Below are 18,305 nucleotides of genomic sequence, written 5' to 3'. Positions count from 1 at the left end.
TCTAACCACATCTACCATCTGACAAATCTGTGCAGCCCACTTCTGTAGTAAAGAAGAAACTGTATCACAGACAAATACTACTCTGGGGTGTTTTTCTGTGTCCAAGAAGAAAGGCCAGCTTCTCCACAGGCAAGCCTGAACTGTTTAAGTTATCTTGCCCTTTTCAACACTATCCCCTCACGCAGTATCTGCATCAGTGGTGTTCTGAATTCTGTTGTGTTATGTTGGTCTCCCTTCAGCTGAATAAACTGACCTCTTTTGACAGCTTCACTGCAATACAAAGGGATTTTTGGAGCGCTGAAGGAATGAAGGTATGTGGCACCCTAAAGACTTCCCGCATGCACCCCGCAGGTGTTCAGGTCAACCTGCTCAGGCAGCTTTCTGAGAAGAGTCATTGTTTCAGAGCCCCACATGCAAGGGTTAGCAAGGGGAATAATATTTGTAAAATGGTTTCTGCACATGCAGTCTGCTGATTTTAAAGAAGTCATCTGCAGTAGAAGTTTTCACAAGTATTTTAACCACCTGAAACTCACACACAGGGATGATGGTTTTAAGCAATGTCTGTGAAGCACTTAAGGGTAATGGGATAAAGCAGTGATTAAACAAGCCCAAGAGAAAATTTACTAGTAAATGTTATGTTTTGGTAAATAGTTTTAGCTTTTTCCAAATACAAATAGAAAATTATCTTTCCTTTATGTGTTTCAACCTTTTCCCAATGGGAAATACTTTCATACCAATGAGAAAACACTGCTAAATTTTTTGTCTCTTTTGTTTGTTTGTTTGCCTTCTAGTGAATGTTAAAAAACCCAAAAATGTATTTACAGGCATTTTTTTACCAGCTTGTTTTTGTATCAGTTTGTTCTGCTATCTTTAGCCAGTCTTGAAGAGATAATCTGTAAGCAGAATAGACATAACTAGGCATGTGAAGCAGTTATTTATTGACCAGCCCTGAAAGCCCACTGAAAAGAAAGAATTTCACAAGCCATTGGGCTGAGCATGACTGCTTGCCCAGCAAGGCAGCAGCAGTGGCTTTGCTGGCCATGCAGACATTGGGCAGGAGGGGAAGGGTCAGTCCCTGCAGCTCCCAGGAGCAGACCCTAAACGTTGCCACATTTCTGTCTTCTGCCAAGCTCTGTCAGGGCCCCTGGCATGGATGCCTTGCCCCAAGAAACCGAATGACCTGATGCTTCCTGACTTGCCTTGCTCTTTTCTTCCTTTAGATTTTATACCCTTTCCACATTGCTGCTTTCCCTCCTAAACCCTCAAGCTCCCGGAAGTCCTTTCCCACTAGCTCTACCTCTGTCTATAATTTTACCTTTCTTATGTCTCCAGACTTTCTCACAGCTTTTTTTCCAGCAGTCTGAACAGGGTTACACAGCTGGGCTGGATCAGAGTTGGGCCCTCTTGTGCAGGGAGCTGTGGGGACGGGAGAGAGGCACAGGACAGGGGCTGCAGTAAGGGCTGACATACTCCAGGTCTTTCTTGAGTCAGGAAAATATTCCACTGCAGTTGGAAGAAAGGGTATTCAAAGCTCCAAGTGTTGCTGTCATTGCCAGAACAGAATGAAAACTAGATTTCAAACAGCTCTAAGAGGCCAGTGCAGCTCAGGAGAATGAAACGCTCCAGAAGTTAGCAGCTGCATGGACCATCAGTTCCTGACCTCCTTCAGCCCTGCTCTGCTCACTTTCCATACTTCAACAAGTTCCAGCTGCCAGCAAGCAGAGGGTTCTGACGTGAGTGGGGAGGAGGCAGCTCACCAGCAGCTCACAGGCTGCACGCAGCAAAAGGCCTTTTGCCACTTGTGCATTCAAGCAAGTCACTGTGCCCTGAGCTGCAGAAGTTAGGGAACAAAGCCAGCAGTAGGGAAGTAAGCTTGTGTATAAGAGCGGGAATATTTGGGGTTTAAGTTTTTTTTTCTAGGTAAGCTGTTCATATTTAACAGTGGTCTAGCTCTGTCTTTGCTGTGGTGTCTCTAGAAACAGCAAGCCTTACCCTCTATTCTAGGGTGAATTTTGTACAACAGAATTGAAAATCCAGATTTCGGTTATTAGAAAACAAACAAAAAAACCATAGGCAGTTACAGAAATTCCTCTCCACAAAAATATTTTGCGGATGAAACTAGCCAGTCGTCTCTGGAAAAACAGTTCAGGACAAACCATAGCATTCCGTGTGTCACAGCCCACATGTGCACGGCTCCTCTCTGCCAAGTGGGGATCATCCGATCAGCCCTGCGGTGCGTGCTGCTGCCCTGCTGCGAGCTGCAGTTCATTTCCTAAGCAGCGTTGTGCTACATCAGCAAAGCCAGCTGCCGGGCTGCCCTGGTCGAGTTGGACTCGCGAGGTGAGTGAGGGGTGCAGAGCAGCGGAGAGATGCTCTGTGCCACACTCGGGCTCTGCTGCCGCCCTTGGCTGCGGGTGCCGTGCGAGGAACAGAGCGGGCAGAGCCTCCCTCCCACGGCCGCTGCTCTTACCCAGAGCTTAAACACTCCCGGTGCAGCCAGCAGAGGGCATCGGGATAAACAGAAATCATCACAAAAGGTAAACACCCATCCGTAGCACATCGTTTATTTACCTGTTATTAAAAGCAAAACCTCTTCCTGCCTTTGCACAATACAGTGCAGGCACTCGCATTTCTTTCTCACATCTCAGAAGGTGTTTTTAGTCCTCGTTAAGATAACAATAGGGTTGTCTTTATTAGAGGAAAATAAAAACTAGGGGGTTTTTTGGTTAATGAAACATGTAAGGATACCTTCAGTGCACAGCAGGCAAGGGGGAGGAGAAAATAAAAGAATCTAATAGAAACCACAATGTCACCTGAAACAAAAGTGCTCCATGCAAGATCAGGGAGAATTGGTAAGCAGCTTGTAAGTGACAGACAAACACAAAGGAGACAAACAGCAAGGGAATTCTGGAGAAGTCAAGCAGCCTACAAAGGTTCAACCCAGACCAGAGTTAGAAATCTTTTTCCCATTAAGTCAAAGCCTGTCTATTTTCATATACTCTTGGGAGAATCTATTTTGTTATTGCTATACCTTTATAAGAGCCATGATAATTGGAAGTATATTCATTCCAAACACAGTGTAAAACAAACAAATACAGTCTCAGGAAATAGATAGAGCTGTGAAAGTAAACTGGTGTCTTGGGGGTTAAATGAAAAATCCATACTCCAAACCAAAATTATTCTAAGTATTTGAAGTGATATAGAAAAGGTAGGTCATTTTTTTGCAAAGTTCATTCAAGAAAAACTGTCAGTGATCACTAAAGAGAGCTTCTTACATATCACTCCAGATTACTAATAGAGATGTGGCAAGTGGGCGAAGGGGCCTGCAGAAATAGATATTTTTGCTGCCTGTCTCCCTCTGTACAGCTTGAATCTAATGAATAATTAACCTAACCCACAGAGGATAGTCAGTGCTTCAGTTAGTGCTTCTGATCTCAGAAGCTTTTTGCAGGATCCCTTTTGGTCAGGGAGAATCATGTTGCCAGTGCATTTCAGATTATTGTGTTCCCCTCTGGTTCTGCTGCACACAGCCTTGCAATTCATCACCAGTGCCTGAGGGCTGGTCAGGGGCTCTGACCTGCACAGACTTGCTCTTAGATGTGGACTACAAGAAGCATTTGTTAATCTCTGCCAGGGATTTTGTCAGTCTTCAAAGTAATTAGATGATTCACTTCTGGACCAGGCCAGATTGCTGTATCAGGCACAATAAAAGACCCAAAGAGCAATCAGAACAAGTAGGAGAGTTCACAGGCAGTCATGAATAAAAATACTGTAAGTCTGGAAATATAAAGTATTTCTCTGTTTTGCATACACCCTAGCTTTAGGCTAAACAGTGCACAAACACAGACTTGAATTTCTGGAAAAAGATCTGATCCAGGCATGTGTTTACAATTTTTGAGGATTTTTTTTTTTTTNNTGGGGGTTTTTAATCTTTTTTTTTTTTCTTTTCAGTCTCAAGTGCTTGTGATTATCTTCTTTTGGCATCCAGCTCAATGTCAGCATGACTATGTTTGTCACAGGTTTCATATGCTGCTGCAAGCAGGACTCAAATTAGGATTGGTGTGACCAAAGGACAATAGCTCTGCCAACAAGACAGACTTTTTTTGATCTAGCTAGCAGATGCTCTGCTAGCGTCTCTCACTTTTTTGCCTCTCTCTTGCCTAGAGGACTGGAACCAGCCTGTCAGTGCGATCGTACTCGCGGGAGCTACAACTGTTTGCACAAGATCTGAGCCTAGCCTAATACCTGCCTCAATAACTGCTTCCAGCAGCTACTTGTGAAGGCTCTGGTGGGAAATTCCATTTAATAGATCATAACTTTAAAGCAGAGATTTTTCCAGAAGTGGCTGCTCTTTTTATAGAGGCTATTTTGCACTCTAGTGGATTATTTTAGATAGTAAAAAATTTGTTCCTGTGTATCTTTGGTCATCAATGACTTGCAAGACTAGTATTGCAGGAGGAGGAGGCTAGAAAGAGAACCTGATGAGGTTCAAACCTTCAATTTCTTTTTGTTCCCCTCCCCTGTTACTTGACAGGAGTTTTGAAAGAAGAAGAACTAACAGACATATGAAAGACCTGGCATAAAATATTGGACCAGCTTTCCAGGTGTCACTGAGGGGCAGCAGGTCCAGAGGTGTCTCTCCCGTCCAGACTTAAGAAGATCTCAACTGGCTTTAGCTTTTCATGCAAGCCTGAAGGCTACTGACTGCCAGTCATCCTGACAAGGTGATGACTAATGGGGCAATTAACTCCCTCCCTTAACTTGCTGTCTGTCATGGCAAAAGGAAACAAGAACGCTTTTCCCTAAGGAAACAGGTTGGCAAATGGGTTTGGGTCTGTTAAAGCTTTAGTGTTAATGAAATTGCATATTAACAAAATATCAAAAAGTTGTTCCAATGAAGAGCAGGTTCAAGCCCATACTGTCTGCTTTGTAAATTACTTTTTAATTCATGTTCACATGTTGAAAAATTCACTTTATAGCCAACCTGTAATTCCACAGGAGTGAATTGCAGAATTGATGTAGGGTACTGAGGGAGAAAGATACAGTTTTACATTGTCCACTTCATACAGTAACAGCTTTTCACGGTGTAATTAGTTGATTTGTGTAAAATGGTTAAAAAGTAGCAGTGTCAGTAATTTGTTTCCATCTCTTTCAGAATGTTGTTTCCAGTTCATAAACCAAAACTGATGCGCATCTGACTGGTTGTTACTCATTACCACCAAAATCCAGCTTCTAATCATTAAAGCTGGTGCTTGCAGAGGTGCCCTGTATCTCTGATGGGTTGGTATTTGTACCCATAGAATCATTAAACTTTGCTTCCAGACCTGCAGACATGCCCAGAGCACAAAGGTCAGTTTGTGATGCATCTTTGCTGAATTTCAGAGCTCAAACTGCCTTTATTTGGGCAAGCCAAAATTTTTCCTTAGTTCACACCTTTTAGGGAACAAATTTTAGTATGGATCTCAGCAGAACTTCCTGAAAGGAAAAGAGAAAGGGAAAGGAGTCACCAGTACTGAACTAGCCTGCTCTTTATGGTGACCAAGAAGCAGGCAGACTATAATCCAAGAGCCACTGTGAAAAGCTACATGACTAATCTCTATTTTCATTGTGTGGCTGCTGCAGGAAGGAGGATGTAGCACAACAGTCAATTTATTGGGAGAACAATGTAGCCATTCATCAGGGCTTTATTCTGAAATAATTTAAATGACAGTAGAGCAGCCCACTCTTGACTTAAGAAAATACAAGTCATTCAAATTCCATATCTAATAAGGAAATTGTTCCACTGACTTAGTGGTTGGCATAAATTACATGTAGCTAATATGTTCCTGTTGCAGACCCTGAGGATTCTTTGTTTATGCTAAATGTGAATATATTTTAGCACATGAATTACTATCCTCCTGCCTGCTTCTTGGGCGCCTCCAGAATAAGTAATACGTTGGCATAACTTTGCCATTTGTCAGCCAGCAGTCTGGTAGCACATTTGCTCGTCAATCTAATTTTAACCTTTTCTCATACGAGCACTTGATATTTCATGTAAATCAAGCAGACAGTCTGTCATTCAATAGGATACTATCTTCTGAAGTGTGTGCTCTATTGTATGTGCTCGTTATTAAGTAGCAGAGGTAAAGTAAAACTAATATATTACTTCTGGTTTCTTAATAGCAGAATGCCAGGAATCTCTTTATTACCACAATAGAGACAAATGATATGTCTGCCAGAGGTTCTGGACAATGGGCCTGGTAATGCATTCAGCACTTTCTGAATTGAAAGGTCTGTCCTGAATGGTAAGTAGTGCAATACATCATTATAGGCTTCAGAGCACATATTCTAAGTCTGTTCCTGCTATCACTCTAATTTGCAGTTAATAATATTAAAAAGTATGTTCAACTGATGAATTAAAAAAAATATTTTTAAACAATTTCCCTGTGATTCCAAAAAATGTCTTAATAAAATATGATGCTGGCTGCAAAAGAGAATATAATTCATCATGAAAGACATATAAATTAGTTAATGATAATTTATTTTCATAATTTGCATAAAGAACATGAAAGGTTTAGTGGTATATCCTTTACCTTGTAAGGTTTTTCTGAAATTGATTTGGCTAGGAAAATAGTATATTTGAAGCGTAGCTGTTTTGTCAGTGTTGCTCTACTATTCCTGAATTTAGTATCTTTGATTTTTTAAAACACTAGTGCTCATTTATGCAGCCTAAATAATAATAATAATAATAATAATGCTCATTCTGGCTTATTCAGATATTTTACTGCATTAAGACTATTTAAAAAAAAACTATAGCATTGCAGTGAAATTATCTGTGGTGCTGTTAATAATTCAGTCCTGCATGAGATCTGTAACCATTTATTTCATGGTACAATACTTACCTGTTTTATAAATTATGAATATCATATTCTGATCTCAATTTTCCTTGCTGATACTTTGAGTCTATTAGCACTACATTACATTTCGCTCCACTCAGGTTTATGACTGATAGAATAAAACTCGTGCGTTTAGTGCTCAGTTCTGTTCTGAGCAGTGATTTCTGGCGCTGTGTTTGGTGTGCACCCTGAGTGGTGCCTGCCTTTGTCCCCAGCACAGTGCTCAGCAGTCCCCTCCCCAGACAGCAGAGGCAAAGCTCATCCTCTCCTGAAGCCTCACAAAGTCCCTTCTCAGTCCCTACATCCTTCAGGTGCTCTTTACTTACGGATTGCACCATGCTCAGAGTCCATCCCCACTGTCATGCCCCCTCTCCAGCAACTTCTGTATAAAATTTACCTCTTCTGCTATAGAATTAATTTGCCTGTGTTGAATTTCTGGGTATGAGTTGTATAAATACATATGATATTTGTTCAATTTCTACCACAAAGTTCTGTTTCTGATTGAAGCCACACTGTAATAGAAGTAAAAACATATAAATTGCTTCCATCACTACCTCCAGCATCCTTTATAACTCCAAATCAAGTGAAGGCAGTATTTGTCTTCAGGATGTAAAGTGATATAACTTAACATAGCACTTGTTTGACCAAAAGGTTTAACCAAAATTAAGTAAATATCTTCAAGGATGTAGGCCTGAGGTTTTTGGCCTTGAATAAGCATATCTCAGATGAATTTGTCCCATAAAATATTCAGATATTTCTATTACTTAATTTTGTATAAAAAAGGTATAAAATATTTTATTCTCCCTGCTTTGATAAAGTTCTCACATGGGAGTTTGTTCGGTTTCTGTATCTCTGTGTTTTGTGCCAGGCAGCTACATTTTTTGTTCTCAGGGATGCATCTAGGCAAATTTAATGCAGTCAGTGAGGTAGATTGTCTTAAGCAATGACAGCATTTAATTTCACTGAGCCTCTCAAAAATAATTTTACATGTGGTTTTGTTCATTTCATGTCTGGTCCTCTGGTTTACCCCCACTGTCCTTGCAGCTGTGAGTTTTACCTAGTTCAGGGAAGTGTATATTACCAATAAATGTTTGCTCTGAAGAAAAGCAGTGAATTTCTGGGGATTAAGGGAGTCTGCATTTTATTGCAGGCAAAATATGTTCTGGTCTTACTTACTGTTTGTACATTAAGGCACGCATAGTTGTATTTAACAAACATCTTCTTTCTCTTCAGATTTTCTACTTTCAATCCTTAGGGACTACTGAAGAAATAATCAATCACGAGGACTTAAAATTACAGAATTATGTGTGGGATGTATCCAGCCACAGATTTTTATTTAAGAAGGAAATTGATTTTTAATTCTGCGTCTGTATGAAGAAAAAAATAAAAATTAAAATTATGGTAATGAGTTGCTACAACTGCAGACAACTTGGGTAATATTTTTTCCTGGAGTACATATCAAAGTACAAATTCAGTTCTAGTTATTAGCAATGTATTCCTCCAGGTATCAAGGCCAAAATCCAGCCATGTCTTTTGGAAGGTGTGTATAGGCAAGCACAATGGGGAGGAGTTTTGTCTTTCTCTTTTTATGTGGTTTTTTACATGTGATAGAGAAGTTTTATTGCTATTTACTATTAGCAAGCCATTCTGTAGCTATTTATGTTCCATTTCAGCACATCCACAGGGCTTCAGCATGGGCAGAGTCAGCACAGGGTGCTCTTGCATCCCCAAACATGCACGAGCCCAAAGGCTATGGCCCAGGCAGGCATGCTGAGACAGGCTGGAAAGGAGCAGGTTATCTTCCTCTCTGGGTCTGGAAGAGATGGGGTAGTGGCTTTATTTGCTGCTGTAGGTAGAGGGAAAAGTGTCAGTACTGGTGGTGAGGGTCCTCAGCTGGGACCCCTGGGGTCTGCCCCCATGTCAGAGCAGCCTGGCCAGGGCAAGGGGCTGGTGCCTGCTGAGCCCCCTGTGCCACTGCAGGGTGCCCCAGGCACTGCAGCTCCCATTTCCCTGCCTCTTCACAGGTCTTTCTAATTCTCAGCTAGGTGCATTCCTAAGACAATATTAGATCCTCATCTCATCTCTGGCTACTTTTTATGTCTTTTCTCTTTTCTTACAGTGCTCCCCCAGCTCCTTAACTACTGCCCAGGGAAATGATGTGAACACTGGGCTGCCTCTGCTCTTTATGCCTGGCTTCCCATCCAGCTCCTTAGAAGAGTGTTACAGCTGCTTGCTGCTCTGATTTGTAACCCAGCTGGCACTGGTGCTTCCTTGTGCATTCCCTAAGGTAATTCTGCCTCCCTGCCATTTCTGCTTTTGTCTGGGTCTTGTCTGGGATTCCTCTGTTCTCCATCCCAAACTAATTGTATTTTGCTGCTCAGATCAAAGAGCCTGGTTTTATGTCTATTAAGATAGACATACAATGCAGTTTATGAGGAAGAAGCTCCGTTGGGAAGTGTGAAAGCAGGTGCCTGTAAGGTGGAAGCACTGCCCTGCAGAAAGAGGAGACATTAGGATTATAACAGATACAAAACTTCAACATTATTTTTCAAAATAATGGATTAATTATTCCAGTGTGTTGTGTGTCCCTGTGCTAAGAGAGCCTTTATTTCTTCCCTCTGAAATGGGAAAAGAAAGTGGTTGCTTAAATCCCTATTGACGTACAGCACATGAATTCCAGTTTTGATTTTATGAACAGCCTCTATCATCCTGTCTTGTCTGGACTGCCTCATTCTCATTGTACTGTGGTGTTAGACACACTGTCACCATTCCTATAAATAGCCTGCTTGGTTATGAAGGACCAGTAGTGTTTCCTCTGGGAAGAACAGGATTTTGACTAATGGCATTTTAGGCCAGTTTTTGTCAGACATTCTATAGGAGATAGGGTTTGGAGGGTAGAATGTCTGCTAAAGAAAGGCACTAATCAAAGTATTAACGTTTGAAACACAGACACTTGGTGAGCCTGGAAAATCCACAGAGAAAACTGAAGTTTGAAGGAGCAGGATGGTGGTGTGCTTTTAAAACAGAGGCTTGACTTCAGGGCTGGTGAGAAGCAAGGCAGCTGCCATGTGGAAAAAGAGAAGCTCTCTGTGATCCTGCAGAAAGCTGGGCTGTGGTGCAAGGATGTCTGCAGTGCCAGGGAATCTGCTCTGCACACGAGACATGTTCAAGTGCCCTGGGGAGCAGCAGGTAAGGCAACGTGTTTTTCTGTAAATTTTTGGAGCGAATGAGGGAGTACCTGTGTGTAGAAAGCCTTGTGTTTCAGGCCTTTAGCTGTTAGTAAGACCTTTTGAGTGTGGAGAACATGGGCAGGCAAAAAACCTCAGAGCTGGTTTAGTAAGGATGGAGGTTTTTAAACTTGTGGATGGAGTGAGGATCCCTTGTTTAAAGGATACAGACGATTTGGGCTGTGTGACCCTGTTCTGTGAATAAAAGCCTTGGGGACAGCAAGGAGAACACGCATCCTGCTGGCCACGCAGTGAGGGAAGTTCTATTGACAGAGCGAGAGGTCACACACAGCAAGGATCTGAATGACAGGTAATGAGGCTTGGTGGTTCTCTTCTCCTGACTGTTAAAAGAAACAAATGCCAAGATATTTGAGGGGTTTTCTTACAACTAGCAACCGATCTGGAATTCAGATGCCATGTTCTACAGCCTGGGCAGATTCCAAGGGTGCATTGAATCGACAGCAGCACCCTTTGTGCAGGGCAACTCTGTATGCCCTACTGCAAGAAAAGAAACAGAGCACTGCATTCAGGGATGTGACTAGCTTCTCCTGAGCAGCGAGGAAAGCTCCACGCTTGCCAGTTATCCCTTCAGTGCGTTTCCTCAGTTGTGGCTGGGGCCATCTGATGAGTGTTTCCCCTTCGCTCCCCGCGCGGCGCAGTCTGTCTGCTGTCAGCAGCTAATGAAGTCGCTCGCAAGACGCCATCCCCTGGGGAAAAGCAGGGCTGTGAATAGTCCTGTTACTTGCATCTCTGGCTGCAGTGCTCTCAGCGCTGCTTTTGCTGTGCCACTTCCGAACAATGGTCTTTCACTCTGGAGCTGCTGCTATTCCCAATGCCAAAAGCGGTGCCTTTCCTTCTGGCAGAGCTCAGTGAGTGCTTCTGTGCTGTCCCCAGTGACAGGCACACGTTCTGAGATACCGCAGGCTTACCAAGAATGTGCAGAAAGTGAAAGAGTAAATTTATTGCAGCGAGTGCTTTTAATAATAGTCCTCAGTGAACGTCATTGTCAGATGCTTCATCAATGCACATCCTACAGCAAGGAGGAAAAAATAAAGGTTTCTTCAGAGGACAAGGTTATTTCCATGCTACTGAAATAGAAAGGCAAGCTGTTAATCTGATGAAAACATCATTTCTTTGCCCAGCTAAGCTTACATGTCTAGGTGTGGTTAAGCTTGTGTTTAAAAGGAGTTGTGTGCTGGTCTAGACAGAGGTGAGCTATAAAAGAAGCAAAATCAGCAAAAATAAATAGAGATAAAGAATGGTGAATCATGATGACATATTGCTCAAAGTATGTAAGATCATGTAAATACTTATCATGCTGTGTAGGGCATACAATCATTATTTGTGCAAGTAAAGCCAAAAGACTATTCAATTCACTTTAATGAATATGTTTGTGATTTAACGCACAATAACTTTGCAGTTGAACACCTTTGTAAGAAAATTTAGCTAACAATGCCAATAAATGGTGAAAAATGGAAAAACTAATTAAGGCAGCATTCACTTTGAACATTCCCTGTTCTCTTTTCAGGAGACGTCAGGGAAAACTTATCTTTAAAAGGTTTTTTCTTATACACTGTTTATTATTTTATATCAGAGTTGATGGTCTTAATAGGCTCCCCCAAACAAAGCTGTTAAATTTTAATTCTCAGAAAGCTATAATGAGGTTTTCAACAAAATGAAAATGAAGATCTTTCTGCATTGTGATCCTAATGTCTGAACCATTCCTACATGAGCAGAGTTACAGTTGTTGTTGCATACGAACCTTTGCTCAGGTGCCTCATCCTCCTGCATACATAGAACCAGAACAAAAACCAGCTCCTTGTTACTCATATTTTTCATTCTAATTCTGGTTGGCTGAATTAGTTTAAGTGATTCATGACCTATGTTAAAATTTAACACAGCCTTTAATGTGTTGGGCCTGACACATGGTTCCTTATAATATTGATATAGCTCACCGACCAAGCAATCTGCATCAGCATGCTGAAGCACGCCTTGAGGGGAAAATGATATAGTAGTCCTGATCTACTTCTCTGCCAAAGCTTTAATTAAACATTCATGCTATCAGTTAATAGTGAAGGAGCTTGGGGAAATGCATGAGATGCCAGTGCTGTCATTAACAATATTTCTTTCTGAAAGTTTAGAAAGATAGGAATATGCCTCCTAAATCAGACATCTGTGACCTGGTTAGCATCTCAATGGTATTCAAAACTCTGATCTGTCTTGCTCTCTGGTATCTTATACATAAGAAAACACAAATCCATTTGATTTTCTGTACTCAGCATTTTTCTAGTAGCAGGCAAAGCAGATAAAGCTTAGCAGAGCAGAACTGGAATAGTGGTGCTCTGGCAGTGGATCTCATCCTTTTCCTGGGGTCCAGAGTTGTGAACCGGGGGTAGGCATTTCCTTAGGGTTTGTTTCCCATTGCTGGGACCCAGTCAGCCTGAAGGCTGGCAAGGCAATCCTCAGCCTTCTGCAGGCCACTTGTGTGGGAGGTAGAGCCTGGTCCAAATGAGGTTTCATTTACCCTAGCTGCCCCTGAAATGAGGCTCTGCCAGACTGCTTAGGGATGGCACTTGTATGATAAAGCCTTCTGGCTGTGTCTGCAGAGGTGTCTTAGGAGGATCACGGGGAGATTGGTTTTTCTTCACTCAGTGTAACTGTCTGGGGGTAGAGAATACAGATGCTGCCATTTCTCCCCAGGGCAGAAAACCTGTTTGGAATGATGAACCTTGGCATCCTTAGAAGATGCTTCTTCCCTCCTTGAAACCATGCTAGCAGCAATTAATCTCATCCAACAGCGGTGGATATTACAACCACAGCCAATATCTCAAATGGTTGTTTAAAATCAGCTTCAGCAAGCTTTGCTCCCTTTCTGACCCTTTCCTGGCTTCCACATCTCTTGTGCTTGGCTGTCCTCCACCCAGGCTTTCAGGCTCAGATTTGGAAATCCCCTGCTCCTGACAGTGGACTGTTATTTTTTTGGCAATATTTACCTGCCATCCTTGTGGAATCGAGTCAAGGCCTCTGTGGTGCCTGTGCTGTTATTCAGAGTGTTAATAGACATTGTAAACAGATAGAGATTGTCAGATTTCTGCCACAAGAACAGCACTGAGGAATTTCCTCAGCCAGGAAGGCTGCCCAGGCTGGAGCTTGTGATGCTTTGTCTGACCCTGAGCCTGGATTTGTTCTAGTTGTAAGAGGAGAGAAGCTACTTCTGAGGAACCACCTTCCTCAAGCTTCACTATAACAACAGAAGCAGCACAATACCAGGTTCATGAAGAAAATTATGCAGCCTAAAAACCATGAACTTAGAAGAATGTCAGCAAAAGGCCAAGTCTTGAAAGATTAGTTAATATGCAATTTCAGAAGCATGAGCTAAATCAAAGTGTCATTGCTCAACCCGCAAGCACAGCAAATAAACTTAAGAGGGGATTTTGAAGCAGAGAAAGTAGAGAAAAACACTCCTTTTAAAGTGGTCAGGACAAATCAGATGGTAACATATGAGAACATAAACATCAGTTCAGGATGAAGGAAAATAGGCTTCATTATTCCCCTTGAGCAAACTGATGATATAGGAGACCTAGTAAAAAAGAATGTTTTTATCAGTAGTGTGATGCACAGGCATCGTGAATAGCTGTGTGTCAGCACAATCTGAATAAATAACTGCAATGGTTTTGTTTACTTCTCTGTTTGCTTAAAACTGTGAATATTAATCAAATTTCACAAAATTTGACAGAAAATGGTGATGTCATGAGAACGTGACAAATAGGCACTTTCCACAAATGCTGACACTATTAAATAATCTAAATTCAAATTTTTACCATGACTTTTGACTGTTACTTCATGTACCCATCTGGTCTAATCTTCATATTAATATGACACAGGCAGAAGAAGGTGTTTCTGTTTTTCCTACAGGCAAGAAAGTTGACACACTACACAGCTGGAGGGGAACTTGCCTGGCTTTGTAGTGTAGAAAGAAAACGTGCTCTGGAGCATCTGATACGCCCGAGTTAGGAACCAGTTTGCTCTTGACTGTGTCTATGGAAATTGCAGAGTGAGGCACCTCCTGTGTGTCAGCCCAAGCCCTGTGTCTGCTGCTGCCTGGAGGTTTGATTGTTGCCATATCCATGACTTGGCATGGTCCTGGGAGCAAACCAGTGTTTGACCTGTTTGAATTCTTTCTTGTTATTTTCTGTCCCTCTCAGACACTGCTGAGTACAATTTTTCTGATTTGAGGGCACTCAGGTGCCTCTTCCAGATTAATGTTAACTCATTGACCTCTTTACCTTTTTCTTATACTGCTTTAAAATGTTGTGGTGTTCCTCTGGTAGTTTGACACTCAAATGTCTCTATTGATTAGGATGGACAGGGTCTTGCTCTAACTGAGAAAAACTCATCCACCAGATCAGCATCTTACTATGAATCAAAAGAAAAATAATGGTGGAAAGAATCACATCATAACTGACTGAATAAATAACTGACAGCTATGAGTCAGTGTCTGCATTTCTTCCCTAACACAACACTACATGGTAGACTGGTTTTGAACAGGTCTTGTCCCATAATTTCAGGTAATGATTAACTCCTAATGACTAAAACATCTCCAGGAGCACTGATGAGACATTTCACAAAGCTACTCAAGTTCCAAAGTATATTCAAGCTTTCACTTTAGCACTTTCTTGCAAAAATACTTATTTTAACATAAGCTATTTTAAAACTGCCTCATAAATACAAGTTCAGCAGTACTATTGGGGCATAGTTTTAAGCTAAAATGATTGTATTCCAGGAAAATACATACACAGTGTGTGCATGCAGTTTATTATTTATTCCATTTGTAAAACAGAAGCCATTTTAGTGCCACTGGCAGTGCAATCATTTATGGGATGAAATATAACTGTACCAGATCACATTGTAGGATAAAAGACTAAAGGAATGAGCAGTGGAAAGAACAAAAACCAGAGGAAATCTGTGTGAGTAGGTTTGTCCTGGAGGAAAAGCTCCCACTGCAGGGTTTCATTCCTGAAGAGGGTGTGTTAAAGCATGCAAGATAATAAAGAGCAGCAGATGTCTTAAGAATTGGTGTTATGAGGAGTGTTGTAAGGAATTTAGCTTTTGAGAAGAAGGAGGATTTTAACACAAACCGGATGAACTCTGTTGCAGCAAACATGGCATTGATTTTCTGGAACCAAGATTGCTATAATTGCTATCATTATAGTGTACCAGATCATGTAGTTACAAAATAATAGATGAAAACAACATACACATGTATATATACACACACACACACACACACCAGTATAATAAGTGAAAAAATTTGGGGGACACATCATAAGTAATTTTGATGCCTGATTCTGAAAAGCAGAGTGTGGTGAATAAGTTAGGGAGAAAGAAATATCAGATGGGAGAAAAATGGACAGGAAAAACCAACACTGACACGTGTGAGAGTGCAGTGTGTGTGGCCTGGGTGTTAGGAACAAAGGGATGTGATACTTTAAAAATAATTTGCACATTGTCATAGAAGACGAGCCAAGATGTTTGTGTACAAATCCTGCAAACGCAGGCTGGGGCTGCAGGATCCAGGATGACCCCAAATCTTCCACAATTAGTGAAGGATGGGGGATGGGTGACCTACGGCTGAAACACACTTAAACTAATGTGTAGTCTTTTAAGAAAACTAGAAATAAAACCAGAGAGAGGTGGCCTGGGCAGAATGGGATCTGTCAAGATAAATGTCTTCTGAAGGGCCTCTGAGGAGCAGCATTTTGCAGCGGGGTCTCACTCAGACTGCAAGCATGAGAGAGAAACTCCCAAGCACTGCCTCACTGTGGGAGATTTTAACTCGTCAGAAATAGAGTGCAAAGCAAATGTTGCTGATAACAGCAGAGCCAGTTATTCCAGGGTGTAAAAGCTGGCAGATTTCATCAGCAAGCAGTCCCTGGGCTGCCATGATGCTATTCTAGGTGATCTTTGTTAGGTAGTGATGACATAGAGCAGCTGGTTGTAGAAAATAACCTGGCTAAAGTTATCCCAACTTGGTTAAATTGAAAATAAATGAAAGGGAATAGGCCTGTTGGTTTCTCAAAATTTGTCTTTGTGAAGTATTGTACCTAAAGAAATTAGTTAATGATATTCATTGGATGAAGGCTCCAAACCTATTAAAATTTAATTTAAATAATAATTTAAAAATCTGTAATTTGTACTGTAAGGAGACAATCAAGAGTGCTAGCACCTTACAAATTCTTTGAAAATAAATAAAAATATTAGGAGTTAGCAAAGAGAGTGAAAGCCCCCACCACACCAGATCATCAGTGAAAATGGTATTTTGGGAACCTGGAAGTGGAGGGTGCAGTCAGATCTGTCAAGTTTGCAGACATACCATCTGTAAGAATATTTGAAAAAGTGAAAGTTTCTCCTACCACACAAGCAAAAGGGAGTCTGGTAGGTGGCAAGTACTGTCGCTCTAGTAGAGATTAAAGACTGTGTAGGTACTGCCCAAGTCAAACTAATTCTCTTTCTTTTTTCTTTTTTTTTTCCTGTAAATATGATGGTCCAGATCTTGGAGAAAAATGGAATAATCTGTAGAAATAAAAGCTAATGTTTACCAACTTGAAAAATTTATAAACAAGGTGCAGTAGGCCCATAGTGAAGTGGTGTTTGTATCCATCCTAAATTGCTTAATGAAATAAAAATAAATTTTCAGGTGAAGGATCAAGTTTTGCTTTAAAGACCTCCCAAAACAAAGGAGAGAGAAAAGGTAGAGGAAAAAGAAACCTGACATCTACAGCTTCATCAATTAACCTTAGTAATCTGGAAATTTTTGTATGCATTTTGCAAGAAATAATAAACAATTGTGTGAAGACAAAATACATAAAACTATGAAGGAACAGAGACCTGGAGGTGGTCAGGTAGAATTTAATAATGCAAATGCTGGATCACACCCAGACTGAGGTAGAAATGATTTCTGTTGTAAATTGTGGTGAGCTGGTTGGGTAAGAGGAAGACCGTAATGTCTTGGTCAGTCATAGGAGGATCCTGAGAGAACTCAGGTGGAGCCATGGGAAAAGGCAAAGGATACCTCCTTAGGTATCATGTAGGAGACTTAAAGAAGGGATACCTGAGTGCAAACACCATTGTAGGAGGCTCCTGTGGTCAGAGCTGCTCTGGGAACTGGGAACAGTCTGTCAGCCATAATTAGGAAAGTACACTGAAGGAAACGCAGAAAAGCAGTACTGCACAAAACAAAGAATGAGGGATATACAATTGCTCACTATAAATACATCAAGGGGAGGGGAAAGAAGGGCAGGGCAAATACTAGGGAGGAAAGAAGCTATTTAAGTTGCCAGACAATGTTGTCATTAAAATAAATGGATATATATTGAAAGTTAGTCCATCCAGGCTGGAGCTGAGGCAGTTTCCAGCCTTGAGAAGAATGAAGTCTGAAACAGTCTCCTAGTAAGAGTTACAGGGGCAAACCACTGTAGGTGTGGGTATCACAGTAAAATGGAAGTTATTTGCTTGCAAATTGGATGATACAATTCACGTAGCTCTTGTATAAAGGTGAGTAGAGCCACTTTCTCTTTGCCTCTGCCAGAGAGCCAAGCACTCTGACAAGACTTTTGATGGATTTCCATAAGTTTATTGAGACAGCTGTGTAAGGTGAAAGGACAGATTTTCGGTATCTGTAAGAGCCCTTGCAGTGTTGTGCCCTCTCCTTTTTATTACTGTGGCAATAGTATTTTTTGAAATTTCTGTTGATCTATTGGTTCTGATAGAAAGCATGACTCTTTGGCCTGTGTCATACTGACATGCTACAAAATATTAAGAATTAACTACTTTTAAAGATTGGCTTAAAATTTTGATAAATCTGTTTGTTAAGTGTCAAACTAGAGCACAACTAACATGAGAAGGATAAGGTATCAGTGGATCTAATGTTATTGACAGCATTTACATTATTCATGATTTTGAACTCTTGGAAAACATTATTAGAGAAAATCTGCTCTGCCTTATTCTTTTGGTATTGCTCAGCAAAATACTTGGAATTGATTTAGTTTGATTTGATTTTTATTTAGAGGTGGCTCTATTTACATATTCCTAGTTTTGCATGGGTTTATTAGATATTTAATATTGGCAGTCTGACCAGTACTTTAAGAATTGTAGAAGCAGTAATCATTCTGTATAATATTGTTTTTCCAATGTTCCTGTTTGC

Source organism: Onychostruthus taczanowskii, unplaced genomic scaffold, assembly GCF_017590055.1.
Source record: "Onychostruthus taczanowskii isolate IOZ18803 unplaced genomic scaffold, ASM1759005v1 scaffold20, whole genome shotgun sequence".
NCBI lineage: Eukaryota > Metazoa > Chordata > Aves > Passeriformes > Passeridae > Onychostruthus > Onychostruthus taczanowskii.
The sequence above is the reverse complement of the archived record's forward strand: the minus strand, read 5'-3'. Positions refer to the sequence as shown.